This window comes from Gambusia affinis, linkage group LG15 (genome assembly GCF_019740435.1).
Source record: "Gambusia affinis linkage group LG15, SWU_Gaff_1.0, whole genome shotgun sequence".
Taxonomy (NCBI): domain Eukaryota; kingdom Metazoa; phylum Chordata; class Actinopteri; order Cyprinodontiformes; family Poeciliidae; genus Gambusia; species Gambusia affinis.
Genome location: NC_057882.1, coordinates 14,171,000 through 14,185,340, shown reverse-complemented (window position 1 = coordinate 14,185,340; position 14,341 = coordinate 14,171,000). Strand labels below are relative to the sequence as shown.

The window sequence follows — 14,341 nt, the reverse complement described above, 5'->3', positions numbered from 1 at the left end:
AAAGTGTTGTAGGAAGGGAGAACAAAAACATTTTCACACCACTGACTTGTTTATGATTTTGGTCATCTGCTTTAGAAGAATTCCAACTCAAAACATAAAAGAGACTTTAATTCGGTATTTGTAAGAATATCCTGTCTGAAAAATATGCTCTCTGTATGCTGACAGAATTTCCATTTTATCGTTATCATTAGGACTACCAACAATAAATACTGAATACTGAAATACTGAATGGAAAAAATTAGAAAGCTTTAACATGTCACACATTAGATTTAAACATAAGCCAATTTGATCACATATACTGTGAAAACACACGAGGCTCACTGAACTGTACACAACCCAAGGCTTGTGGAAACGACAAGTCACAACATTTTGGAAAATCTGAGAAACTGTTTCCCAAAATGTCGAAGAGAGGCCCAGAATATTCCATTTTAGGTTTGACTACTAAAAATTGTCTACTTCTGATTTTCATGCTTGTCTTCATCTACTACGGTTCTAATATCAAGACAACCTCCACATTATAAAACAGATGTTTCTCAAATTTGATACTGAGTATGGCACGATCGTTTTTTGTGTAGAACTACTCAGTTCTGGTTGGATCAGAAATTAGGATTGGAACTACAAATTATGTAATTCCAAAAAAATGCAAATTGCATTTTAGTTTAGAGCAGAGAGAAAGCTTAAAACCAGATGCCATCTTCGGTGTTTTTAATAGCTAACAGACTGTCGTATTTCTCAAAGGGCTCACAACAGTTAATATCTTGTCTGTCAGTTTTAAGATTTTTCTTTTTTTTTTCTTTTACTGAGAAAATAACTTGTTGCAACATTAGTAATTTAAAAAGTATTAGAGGCTTTTTTATTGCTTTTGGAACTGAGAACTTTGAGCATTTTTTGGGCACTTGTGGTCCTGATTGAGCAGCAATTTGACAAGAACAAGGGTGAAGAGAGAAGAAGAAGAGTTGCAGCAAATAGTCACAGTCCTGGAATCAAATCCAGGACATCGAGACAAACAGTCTTTGCATTTGGTGCTCCAGCTCTACCTACTGAGCCACACAGCGCTCAGGATTTTGGTATTTAGAGATCATTAACAAATATGTACAAAAATGCATTTTATTGGGTTGTATTAGGCTCACAGCTTTAGCAAAACATAGCCTTTATCAATGTCATAAATCTTCAAATCAGAAGCTACAGCCAGAAAAAATACAAATAAAACAAAATGCTCCTTTGAGGAGCTTTTACACTTTTTAAACTTTTACACATGACTTTTAAAGCTTCCAAGTTATTTCCAGTACCAGAACCTCGCTGCCTGATTTTGTTCATTACACTTGAAGGTAACATCCATCTTCTTAAACATCTCATAACATTGCTAAACAAATAAGCCAATTTAACTAAATGTCAACCATTTCTCTTTCTCATTTCCTGCAGACACAAACTCTAAATATACACACTTACTCATTTGTAACATAAAATACAATGAACCAATAAATACCACGCATTCTTTCTCAGGCTGTAATAAACTGCAATTAGGTGGAAACATAGAACACTGTCATTCAGTCAAGAATGTGGGGGAAGGAATGCAAGTGTTTCAGGGCCGGAGCGAGGTGTCTGAAATCACACTTTCGCTTGTATTTTTGTCATTAAGCTGAGTTTGAACATGTGTTTCCAATCCCAAGTTATGAATAACTCTAGTTACAATAGGCCATACTGTAAGGCAGTCTTTTCGGCCCGCTGCCCTTCCAGCAGCACAATGCAGCAAAATGAGGCAGTCTTTGGGGAGGCGAGCCAAGGTCATGTGCATGATAACACCTCCCAACTGCAACACCCAGATGTTTAGGGCAAGATATGAGGCTAAGAGGAAATGTAAAGTTGAAGAAACACGCTCATAAGCTTAGCCACAGGCTCGGCAACTGATTTCACCAGACGTAGAAATGACTATTGATTATTGCTATGTTGTATTCAAAAGTAATACCGTATTATGGAATGCCAGATTTGATGGCCAGAACTTACTTACTATTAGCGAGTAGAACTCATAGTGTGACTGCTGGCTGAATAATTGACTTAGTTTTTTAATTAAATAGCACATTTGTTCTAACAGATTTTTTTTTTTTTTTTTTTTTTTTTTTTTTTTTTTTTTTTTTTTTTTACAATGCCATGAGAAAAAAAAAAATAGTTGGCCATCTGTTAAATGCTCACTGGAAAGGTAACAAGCGAGAAGTCCCCGGGGTGCTCTCGAACCGGAACATTGCTGGTGCATGATAAACATCTGAGCCAAGTAGGTCATCGGGACACTTTAAGCAGAGAGCAAATCCATCAAGCTGTCTGTGACAGAAAGCGAGGACCAAACATTTTGGACCCTTCAGCTATTATCACTCCAGTTTGTATGAATTTAAGAAGATTTCATTGCGGCTCTTAAAAATGTTTTTAGTTCAATACAGTGAACTAAAAGGCAGCGTGCTCAGCATATTACAAAATATGCTCATGGCTTTTATGGCTAATCCCATTTTATTTTAACAGTGAAATACTCTTGAGACGAATAATCCCCATCTGCTGTATGCTGTGCGTTAGATCACTTCAGTGCGGTGAGCAAATGACCTGAGGTGGATGATAGTCTGAAGCTTACCTCCTCTATTTGTGATGAGAAGAACCTGAGAGCACGAGTGCCCTGGAAAGGCCAGCACACAATCCGAGGGGTTTATTTTCACTCCATTAAACGTTCAGTGAAAAGAAAAGTGGTCGTACAAGACATTGATTATCGCTCAGGCAGAGCTTGGCGCTGAAACTTCACAGAAGAAGAACAGATGCTGAATTTGCCATGCTGCAATTTGTTATTCAAGAATTATTGCAGTTACTTTTGCATTTATTGATTTCTGCTACATATATTTGGTCATTAAAAAGCCAGTCACAAACAGCAAAGACCTAAGTAGAAAGAATAGATATAGATGTTCTTTCATTTTACTATGATCAGATTTAGTTCACCTTTAAATAGAAATATTTCATGAAATATGTTTCTTTTCCACATGTTAGTTGTCAATCAACAGTACAGCTCACCCATTACATCTCTTTATACTTCTGTTGCTAAATATCTATTGAAAAGGTATCAAAATAGCATTAGAATTTCACTAAACAGTGTAAATTTACATGTAAAAGCAAAGAAAGTTATATTTTTGGAGATACAAGGTGGCAATGGTGAAGTGTAAAAAGATAAAAGAAGGATATGTTACCTGTGATTAGCGTGAGAAGCATGGTACTACTAAAACAGGAAACTGCATTATCCGCGAAATTGTCAAGAGAGCTTGGTGACTTATTCTGGCTGTGAGAATCCAACAGAGTAAAACTTTTTAGTTAACAACAGGAAGTCTAACAGAACAAGAAAGCTGTGCATTTTAATTTGCTCTAATTACGTTTTTAACCTGTGTCTCTCATGTCACATGTTGGATTTGTGAACACTAACCCTTTTGGAAGTCACTAAGTTATGGTAGGGGTCTACATTCCCTCAGGAATAAATATAGAGATTGCTGTCTTTGTAAAGCTATCTCTACTAACCATGCTAATGATAATTTACTATGTTAAAAGGCAGTTTCAAACTTTATAATCAATTTGTTTTGGTAGTAACTGCTTTTTCACATGTGGCGTGATGTGACCTCTGCTCATAACATAAATATTAATGACCACTCAGGAAGGCTAAAAACAAATATGGAGAAATGTGTCATTTTTTTTACCATGGTTTGTCACATGGTATGTAAACTAGGATTGTTGAACAGTTAAATTTATGCACTGTTTCATAAATTTAACTTGAAAATTTCCCAAGGATCATCTCTGCACTCAGATGTTGTATATTTTAATAAACAAGATCCACTAAGAGGAGAGAGAGAGAGAGAGAGAGAGAGAGAGAGAGAGGGAGAGAGAGAGAGAGAGAGAGAGAGAGAGACTTCAACTTGAGCACCAAACTGACAAATAAAAATAATGAATAAAAAAAGAGAAGCCTGTTGATAGGCAGTGGCAGATTTATCAAGATCTGCAAATTAGCATCTGTTTGCAAATCCGAAATAACACCTGTGGGAGTGTCCGCTGCTGTGGGTGATGACCTAAAGCTGCTCGGTTCTGGAAGCACAAGCGCAACCAGCTCATTTCAATAATGACTGAAGCAGTCTGCCAGGAGACATGCAAATTAGCCCATCGCTGTAAACAAGCAGACCTGTAAATAATCAGCAGCTTAGAATTTGGTTCCACAAAAATAAATCTAATCGCCTGTTCTGATATTTCACATATGCTGTGAGCCTCACAAACAAGAGACGGTAAGCTGCCACTACATTCACCCCAATGTCAGTGCACAAGCTTTTACATAAATATATTAATCTATACTATTTTTCATGGTTGAGGATCAGATGTAAAAGTCTCAACTGTTGTCAAATTTTGGTAATAAGCCATCCAAAGAGCCTGCAGTTCATTCTGCTGGGTGGGTACACCCTGTGATTCATATGAGAAAAAAGAAAATGCATGCTTGCCTCTTAAGCTATCAGGAGGAATAAAATGAGAACACTAAGAAAGACTGTGGAAAAAATTTGAAAATTAAATACAAAACCAGAACGATCTCAACATTTTTGTTCAGCATGTTTTTATAGTTAATGTTTATCTTACATATAACTCAATTTATATTGAATTGGTATAATATTTTGTTGCAATATATTGAATTATTCTCAGCCATTTTATATAACACAACTAAATAATTGAATTTAATACTATACAGAGCATTGAACAAGTGTAAGCCCTATTTTCAGATTTGATCTTCTTTTTTTGACCAAATTCCATTTGTTTCAGTGTCAATTTCATTTCTCAATCCTGAAAAACTGTTCAAATGTAACTGGCTGTGTGGGAAATACGTACTGTAGCTGTAAATTGTAAGAATTTAAGACTTAACTGGTTGTAATAACTGCTCTCCGCTGTCCTCTGCAGAATTGTTTTAATTCAGCCACATTGGAAGTTTCTTTTAGCATAAATTGTCCATTTCAGCGTATGCCACAGCATCCTAATAGAGTTTACATTTTTTTAATGTTTTTCAACTTTTGAGCCACTGAGAAGTGGTCTTCGGGACTTTTGCTGAAAAGCAGTCCCAGACCATCACACTACCACCTCTTCGTTTGAATGCCAATCTTAAAGTTCAGTGAACGTTTTATGACAAATGTATGGGACGCTTTCCAAAAAGTTCCACTTTTGTCTCTTCAGCCCACTTGTAATCAGGCTTGTATCTCAAAAATGTGTTTAATCACTGTTATTTTATGATTATTTCATGTTCTCGGTTACGTATGCACATGTTTTCCCCACTTATTGCTTGTTCACCTGTTTCTTTAAAACCTGTTAGAAATAAATAAATAAATGAATACAAATACAATTTAAGAAGAGCATTATTTTCTGGTTTTGATAGCTTTTTTTCTGTTGACAAATAAAATCATTTGGAAATGTAACTTGTGTTTAGTCAGGTTATCTTGGTTTAGCAATCAAAACTGTTTGATGATCTGAAACCTTTAAATGTGATAAAAAAGGCACAAATAAAGTTTACCCTACAGTCAAAAACTAAGCTCACTACAACAGATATAATCAATCGTGTGAGTGCAGCGGTAAATAATATGAAATTCAATCATATTTTTAGCTATATTATAGAATTTAACACTGAATGAAACACGGATGCATGCAATCTCTGATAAATCTGTGCATGCAGACTGTAGCCACTAGAGTCTTTAAGACATGCACGTGTTGAGCATATCAGTTCATAATATTTGACAGGCTATATTTGGGAAATTACAGAGGGAAAAGGGAAATCTGACTGCCTTAATTAGTACTTGAACTTGGACAGGCAATTTATGTCATATGTTAGCAAGGAAGACTCCTGAATAAAGGCTCCACACATCCCTGAAGAGGGTCTGACCACTTCTGGACCTTCTGAAATTACTTGAACCTTCCCAGTAATTGAACCTCCCTACAGACATCAATTTTCCATTTGCACCAGCCAAGTAGTAAAGTAAATAAAATCAGTAAGTAAATTGTGAAGTTGAAAGTATTGACTGGGGGTCGGGGTGGCTATGAGCGGAATGCAAATGGATAATAGACTTTTAAAAACTCTGTGCTATTTTACACAGCAATTCTTATAACTTTGTACTGGTCTATCAGATAAAGCATGACGGAAAAAATACAATGAAATTTGTGACTGTAAAATAAGATGATTTAGTAAAGGTAAATGGATAAATAATTTGTAAGGAATTGTGCTGGGGTGAGGGTTCAATGTCGTTTCCATGGACACTCTCCTAAGCTGTTGGGAGGGCAATCGAACTGAATAATCAGGTTAAATGATGACCGCACAGGTCCAACTATAGTGAATGAAATTATTTAGAATTCTATTAGTTTTTCTTTTTTTTTTTTCAATAAGTTTTTGTGTCTATAATATATTCATCAAAATGAATTATTGCATGTCAGTAAACATCTGGATGATTTAAAACACAGTCATCCACCTCTGTAAGTGTCTCTGCAGAAAACTGAAGCTGCTTTTGACTTGTGACATAAACGATCCTGGCATTGTCTGTGACATGCATGTTCACGCTACTGCATCCATGTTAACCTTGTGAAGGTGAGGGCAAAGCAGCAGAGATATCTCATTTGAATATCTATTAAAATCAATTTTCATTTTTGAAAGTGGTTTTGCATGTGTGATCCATAAAAGAGAATAAAGACTTTCCACATGTAAAGACCTTCCACATGGCTATAAAAGAAATGAATGGACTAATATTCACTTGTGCTGCCAGATTTGTTTAAATATTTTTGCTTTATTTAATAAATTAAACATACCTCTGACAAGTGGCCTCCAGGAAATTGTTTATTTTTATGCCCTGAAGTACAATTACTGATTTTTATGAACTTGTTTTGAAAATAATTTGTGACCGGCTACTCCACTTTAAGGAAAACAGTCTCCACCTGCCAATGTAACCACATCTGGTCAAACTTAACCCGTGGAAGTCTCCAGAAACCCAAAAATTACAACTAGGTACCTACAGCAGGCTCTTGCTAGAGTTGAAAAAAGTCTGCGAATACATGACTCGAGAATGAGAAAGAGACTGCACATATTTAATTTTCATCTGACGTGTGCCAGGAAGAAAACATTGTTCTCTAAAATTCTGAAGTCCGAATTTTAGCAGAGGACAGGTTTGGCATAAATCATGTAGTTATGAGAAAGGAATCTTCTATCAGTTTTACTGCCAAGCATAGAGTTGGAAGTGTCGTGGCATGAGGATGCTTTGCTGAAACCAGTTCACAATCAAAGACTCCAACATAAAAAACAAAAAAACAAAAAACAACTTACCATGCACCTCAGCTTAAGAAAAATGTGACGCTATTGATTAAAAGAATAAATATGAAGCAGACCTGGATCCTGCAAAACTACACAAACCCAAACTTGTCAATCCATCAAGGCCTGCCTGAGGATTAAGAAATGGAAAATACTGGGCTGAGTGAGAGCCTGACTCTTGATTTCACTGAGATGCTGTGGGCTGATGTGAAACCCTCCAACATCTAGCTGAATGTCAGGTGACGTTTCCTCAGGCTGCTGTCAGAGCTTGGTAGAGAGCTACAAGAAGGTTCTCACTGAAGTAATTCCAACAAAGAGGTGAGTTAAGGGGTAAGACTAGCTATTAGGGGCTGCGGTGTCCTAACATCTCTAGAAAACACATTTTGTTGCCAGTCTTCGTGTAATGAGTAAAACATGTTAATAATTGTTGTGCAATCAAACTTTCACACTTTCTTTTCATGAGATAAATAAATCACCGCTGAATAAAAAAAACAAAAAACTGAATGGGTTTTTAAAACAGCACATCGTACTGTTTCTTCAAAAAAAGCATTTCTGATGAGCGTGGAGAGAGTGAGTTGTGATATTCTGATCTTAAAGAGGGAAACAGAGACACTCCAGAAATTTATTTCAAAATAAGTACAAATTATTACAGAAGCTTTAATATATTTTCTGATTTTTTTTTTTTTTTTTTTTGGCCAACATCTATGAAGACTTTGTGGAGGACATTGCTGTAAGCAGAGTTGTGCACGGGGCACATCATCTTATACGTGCTCTTCCACTTGCTAATGAGGCTTACTGTCAAAGGGCTCAAGGTGCCTTGAGAGTCTACATTCCAATGTCAAACTTTGCTTAATGAAGGTAATATTATATGGTCATCCCTGTAATCACAAGGCCAGTCCCGAGGGCACGGCTCTCACATTTGCCTTTGATCCACCAGCCTGCACCGTTAGCTCAAGGCTTACTCGAATGCTACAAGCCAAGAGGTGTAAATTTAAAGCCTCAGACTTAATTTTATTTAAAAGGAAAAAAAAAAGCTAAATTCAAATGACATAAAATCATTGGATGATACAGAAGCAGCGTGATTTTATGCGTTTATGACTTTATGTAAGCCATCTGTTGATAGATGAATGTGGGGAAATGTACACCCTGTCAAGAAAGTTGACTTACCTTGTTCCCCAAGGATTCCTTGGTAAGGTGATTGCTAAGTTGGTCAACTGGCAGTTATAGTCTTTCAAGCAACAGTGGATGAAGAGCATTTGTTATTTTAGTAAAACGCAACAGTGTTAAAATATTCCAAATGTAACATTACCAGCCTGCAAGTCTTGCCTTCCCACAGATTCATCTTCTTAATTCTATTCCATTGCATAAAATTTCAAAAACTACCTAATAATAGATGTGCTAATTAAAGCAAATTATGCATGTTTTGGGCTCTTCTGCGAGAGATGCTCTGATGGGAAACGGCTCTTTATGCGGCAGTCTTCACATAAAGCTCTTTGAACCCTGTCAGTAATGACAAGGAGACAACTGAAGGAGAAAGATGAGAAGGATCGAGGAAATGGCGAAGGGATAATGTGCGCCGCTGATGTGTTCTCTCGCTGCACCCGTGCATTCTTTGTTATTCTAACTAATCTTAGGTTTAACAGTCAAAGCGGGCCTAATTGATATGTATGAGAACACATCTATTTTCCCGATGTGCCTGAGCATGAACACTGAGAGACTGCTGAAGATCTATCTGGAGGCATATTGATTCAATTGATTATTAGCCGCCTGGCTGGAGAGGAGAGATGACTCACAGGAAGCATCTCTGAGGTCGCATTACTGTGACCTTTACGGCTTTCCAAATACTTTTTCTCCTGATTACTTTGAATCCTTCATTGATGGGAAGCAGCACATTTCAAGAGCCATAGCATTTTAGCACAGGTCGAGAAGTAAAAGCGCAGCTATGTTTTGTTTCAAGATGAACAAAAAAAAAAAAAAAAAAAGCGCAAAACCACGCTTGAGCCTGCTAAATGGATTGCACACGATGCATTTGCATAATAAACACATAATTCAAGTGCAGAATGCCACTGTAGCTTATAAAACCTCAAGACTGTGGAGAGCAGATTTATTTAACCAAGCAATTACCCCAAGTGCCTTAGCAAACAGACGTAGCTGGACACTGACCTCAGAACAGGAAACAAAGGCGAAAAGAAGTTCAAACAAGCAAGAGAAAACCACAAGCCCACAAGGATTTCTAAGCTTAGGCCGTTTTGCTGTCCATCTGTCCACGAGTGCAGCCATTGCTTCACTGTTAAGGGCTTTTCCTGTGTGTGCATTCGAATGTGTGTGTGCGTGCCTGGGTGTGGGTGTGGAAACGAAAGAGGCGCAGCTAAAGATTTTACAACTCTGCAGCGCTCTGCGTGTCAAAACCACAAACTTGTGCATTTTATTGATGGAAGAAACATATACACAAATAAAAATGTGAAAACAAGTGTGGCTTCCAGATGTTTTCAGTGTGCTTTACTCGGAAAAAATACGGAATGAAATGGAGTGTGACCAAATGTCATTAGACAATTTGTGAGTCCATATTAAGGTAACTGGTCAGGTGTGGATAGCATTAAATAGGAATCTGAACAGGAGGGAGAATTTATCGTAATAATTAAACGGGAACATCACAAATCTGGTCTTTCTGCATGAGTCAACAAACCCACTGTTGAGAGAGAGCTTTACGAACCTGTTTGGAGCTATAGAGAAATGTGGAATGCCAATGTGTTAGAATGGCCCAGTCAAAGTCCAGACCTAAATTCAAATGAGAATTTGTGTGAAGACTTGAAAACTGATATCACCACAGAATCTTTCATTCCATCCACCTGTTTATTTGTATCAAAGGGAATCAAGTGCTGCTCTACCTGACGAAATCTTCACATTTAGATCATTTAACCCATTATTTAGAATAAATCTTCATATTTGAAAATAGAAAAAATGTTTAACTATTCTCTCAATTCTGCTGCTCTCATCATCTACAAGTTCACACGCGTGGTTAGAAATGCATACTTTTGTTTTCTGTGTTTGTACTTATTCACAAACATTCATTTTCATTGACAGTCTGTGGAAAAGTTTCAAATGCTTAACTGAAATTGAGACATGTGAACTAAGCCAGGGTGTGTGGAAAGGGGTTGAGGGGGAGCAGAGCAGATTTAGGGAGTCTCCTTCAGGCAAGGAACCTGCTACCTCTGTCGAGCAAGCAGATGCCAATCGATCCCTCTCGAAATGAAGACTGGGGCGTGTAAATGCCGCTTTTGCGCTCTCTTTGTGTGTGTGTGCGTGTCTGTGCATATGTGTGCTGGTGTCTCTGGGATGATGTGATGACCTGTGAACTCCGGGCCCACAGGCACTTGTCAGAGCTCCCAGTAACTTAATTCTCCCCAGGTTAGCAACCACACTCACAGCTCCAGAGGAAACCGGCGAGTAAACAAGGGAAGCAATCATGAATCACAGCTTTCGGCAGACGATCCGAAAACACTCATTAAAAAACGAGCTTACGCTAACACCATTACGTATGCATTCATGCACACTCAGGCAGAACCAAGCAATTCCAGCAACATCTGCAGGGGCTTGAGAGGATGGGATACAGTTCTGGTTATTCCGCTTGAGCCGTTCGTGGTGGGCAACATTTTCTTAAGCAAACAATTGAATTAAACACTGCTCGGTTAGCATTACTGTTTGCTATTTTATAATGAGTGACTCTACTAATCCTTCGAATGACAGTGAAGGCCTCATTTTTGTCTGAAGAGAAACAACTCTTCAGAATCAGACTGCAGATATGTCGATTCAAAATAATATTTTGGCATGGTTGGTAAGTATCTTTAAAGTCATACTAAAAGGTTATTTCTTATACAATTTGACCTTAAATTTGAGTAAAAGGAGGAAGAGGATCTACAGAGAAATGGACAAACATACTTTTTATGTCCAACCCTGTGAAATGATTAAGGGAAAGATGTCCTTTGGGAAAAGCAGGCATTAAAACAGGCATACCAAATATTTATGGCACCGTTGATTTTGTTAAAAATAATTAACTGGGGAATTTTTCTCCCAACAAATGACTCTCACCAATGTTCTCAGAGCCTGCTAACGTGATCAAAGTTGATTTCTTTTCACATATCTTCACCAAGTCTGTCTATAAACCTGAAACAAAGTCCAATCAACTTGTGAGATTGCTGGAGAAACTAGAAAATCTTTAAAGCCTGAAGGCGGTTGCTATCTGAACAAAACCTAAAATCCTTCCTCTGAATGGATTCTAGACTTGACGCCCAGAGAGAGGAATGACACAAAATATCCAACATAGCAAAGAAATCTACACTCATTAAGATGCCTTCCAAACAAGCTGATGTCCTGAAGCTTATTAACCGCACGCTTCATGTCGGAGACCAAAAAGAATTTTGACAAATTCATCCGAACATAAAAGAAAGTGGCGCACAAAGATGTCCTGTCAGCAGACTCCTCATTAGGAGCGGTATCCAGCTCGCCGCTGTCTCAGTCACCTGGACCACAGGGTGCCTTGTTAAGCTTAAGAGTTCGACACAATAGGTCAGCTTCTCCCAATCGAGGCACTGTAACTGAAGGTCCAGCATTGTGCAGCAATGCCATGCAGCATTCTTGAGTTTGAGCTACAACAGCCTTCGCGGTCGTGAGTGCCCGTCCCCAGAACAACATGAGTAAGTATATGTGAACCCCGACCTGTGCACATCTGACGCCAGCAGACGAGCCACATGTCTCAGTTAAACTGTTTCCCCATGGGGCCGCTGCATACACGGCGCTGATGGAATTAGACTGTGCTCTGCCGGTCTCTGAGGCCCTCTGGTACCTCCTTCTCCACTGATAACATGTGAACGAGAAGGCAAAATTAGCCCCAGAGGACTTTGGCTACTTAATGCTAATGTAATTAGATTATAAATTAGCTTTGCTAGGACAATTAGCACAACAATCCTCTATTTATTAGTTTGGAATGAATGCAGTAGGGAAGATTCAGTTTAAAAATGGACCTATATGCTGTATAAAGCGTAATCTATTTTGCCACTTTTCAGCTTTTGTCCACAGCTTTATTGGCAATACAGAGAAATAATGCAGATTTTACACAAAGAACGACAACCTACTTCCTATTTCACGTCTCTTTCTACAGTCTGATGACAAAACAAGGAATCACAAACCATTTATTGGGTTGCATCAGTAAAATGTTACAAGATATAGGTCAAAGGTGATCTTAACGCAAGTGCATGTTTACCCTTTAGGTTTGTACGATACAACCAAATATAACAGATGAATTATTAAGTTTAAACTGTAAACTAAGTGTACCTCATGAAGAAGTCACTGACTTTACAGCTTTACAGTATGGACCGGGTGATAATGCTAAGGTCAAGGAGCAGTACAGTTCAAAATGCTGGTGTAGAGTTAGCTCAATTGGAATACAAATTTGGATTTAGCATTTTGATTGTTGAGAGCCCTGAAAGTAAATTTTTGTGTTGCTTTGTTTTTTCATAGAACATATGTTGAATAAGAGATTCTATTTTTAGAAGCTGCCAGAGAAATCTTATTAAATGATGCAGGACAATTTAATATATAGTACCTTTTTGGTTGATAAACAATACAGGCTAGAGTGTACTCCCAATATTTGTGGGTTCTAGAGACCACAACCATCTGCAAATAATTTAAATCCACAAATACTTAAGATCCCCCCTAAAAACACTCACAAATGCCCATTTTGATTGTTCAAACACCAAAGGCACAGTAGAAACCTTGATACTACTCCTGAATCTAGCTTATAAAGTCTTTCTTATTGTTTATTGCTCTTGGAGGTACAGCGAATCAGCACTGAGGAAAACAAATGGCACAACTGAATTAGTTGCTCAGCAAATGCCAACCAATAGCATAACAAGTAGCAATGTGCTCTGGTACTTCAGCTTCAAAATCTGCATTTTCTTTTGAATATGTCAGACATGCTCTATGAAAACATCTGTGACTATGTAGCGTTTTGTGTGAACAATTTGGAGTCAAGTTCCACAGCAAAATCTGCAAATACTGAACCGTAAATAAGTTGGAGTCCACTGTATTTGAAAGCAATGTCACAAACACAAATGTAGCTTTACCACCCCAACCATGTCACTTTTCAATCTATCCATGCACCATACATACGAATGATGACGCAACAGTCATTGGTGACTGAGTTTCAGTATCAGTAAGATGCTTGAAAAAGCCAAATAAAGCTCAAAAGTATAAGTTCCTAAAAATGAAAATGAAATTTCCACACAGGCATGTTTGTTCAAGCTGGTACAACAGGGAGTTGGAAATCAGCCAGAAGCCAAACATATCACAGCAGAGATGTTCGGTTGTATCTTTCTGAGAGGTCATAGGATGTGCTGGGTCAGGAAATGTTGGCAGGCTTACAGTTAAAGTCAAGGCCTACAAACCATACAGCAAATACACCCCAGGCTGACTGGTGGCAACTAATTCCTCATATAAGCTGTGAAACACCCACTGTTTTCTCTTAAACAATTATTTGATCACATTAAAAAGGTTTGTGGACGTCCTGGTGTAGTTGCAACAAATGAATAAATCCTTTAAGGTGAAGGTAAATCGAAACATTTCCCACTGAAATGCTAAGTTCAGTACTGATATCATGTATTTTGAAATGAATGAATCTAGTTGAAGAACAAATCAGACTTTTGATCATCAATCAAAAACAACATACCGAATCTGAAGTTAGTCTCATTCCATGTCAAATACACACCAAAAAATTACGAATGCTATCTATTGCTTTCAGATTGCATCTCTTACCAGTGTTACTGACATTCCTGCCTTTGTGTGTGAAAGAGGGGGAAAAAAACGGGGCTGGTAGTTTATCGTGAGTACTTACAAGTGATATTCTAATGAAAAATTGCAAAATACTGTAAAAGATACACAAAGGTAGAAACTGCCTTCTTAAGAGAAATAAAATATGTCTGGGGATCAAGCTCAAGCTACTAGCTTTTCAATTGC

General features: G+C 37.8%; 1 protein-coding gene across 4 annotated transcripts in view; it reads right to left on the bottom strand.

The window, feature by feature from the left end:
• LOC122844943 (roundabout homolog 1-like) overlaps positions 1 to 14,341 on the bottom strand; it is a 99,355-nt gene that overhangs the window by 70,393 nt on the left and 14,621 nt on the right. The window lies entirely within an intron of this gene.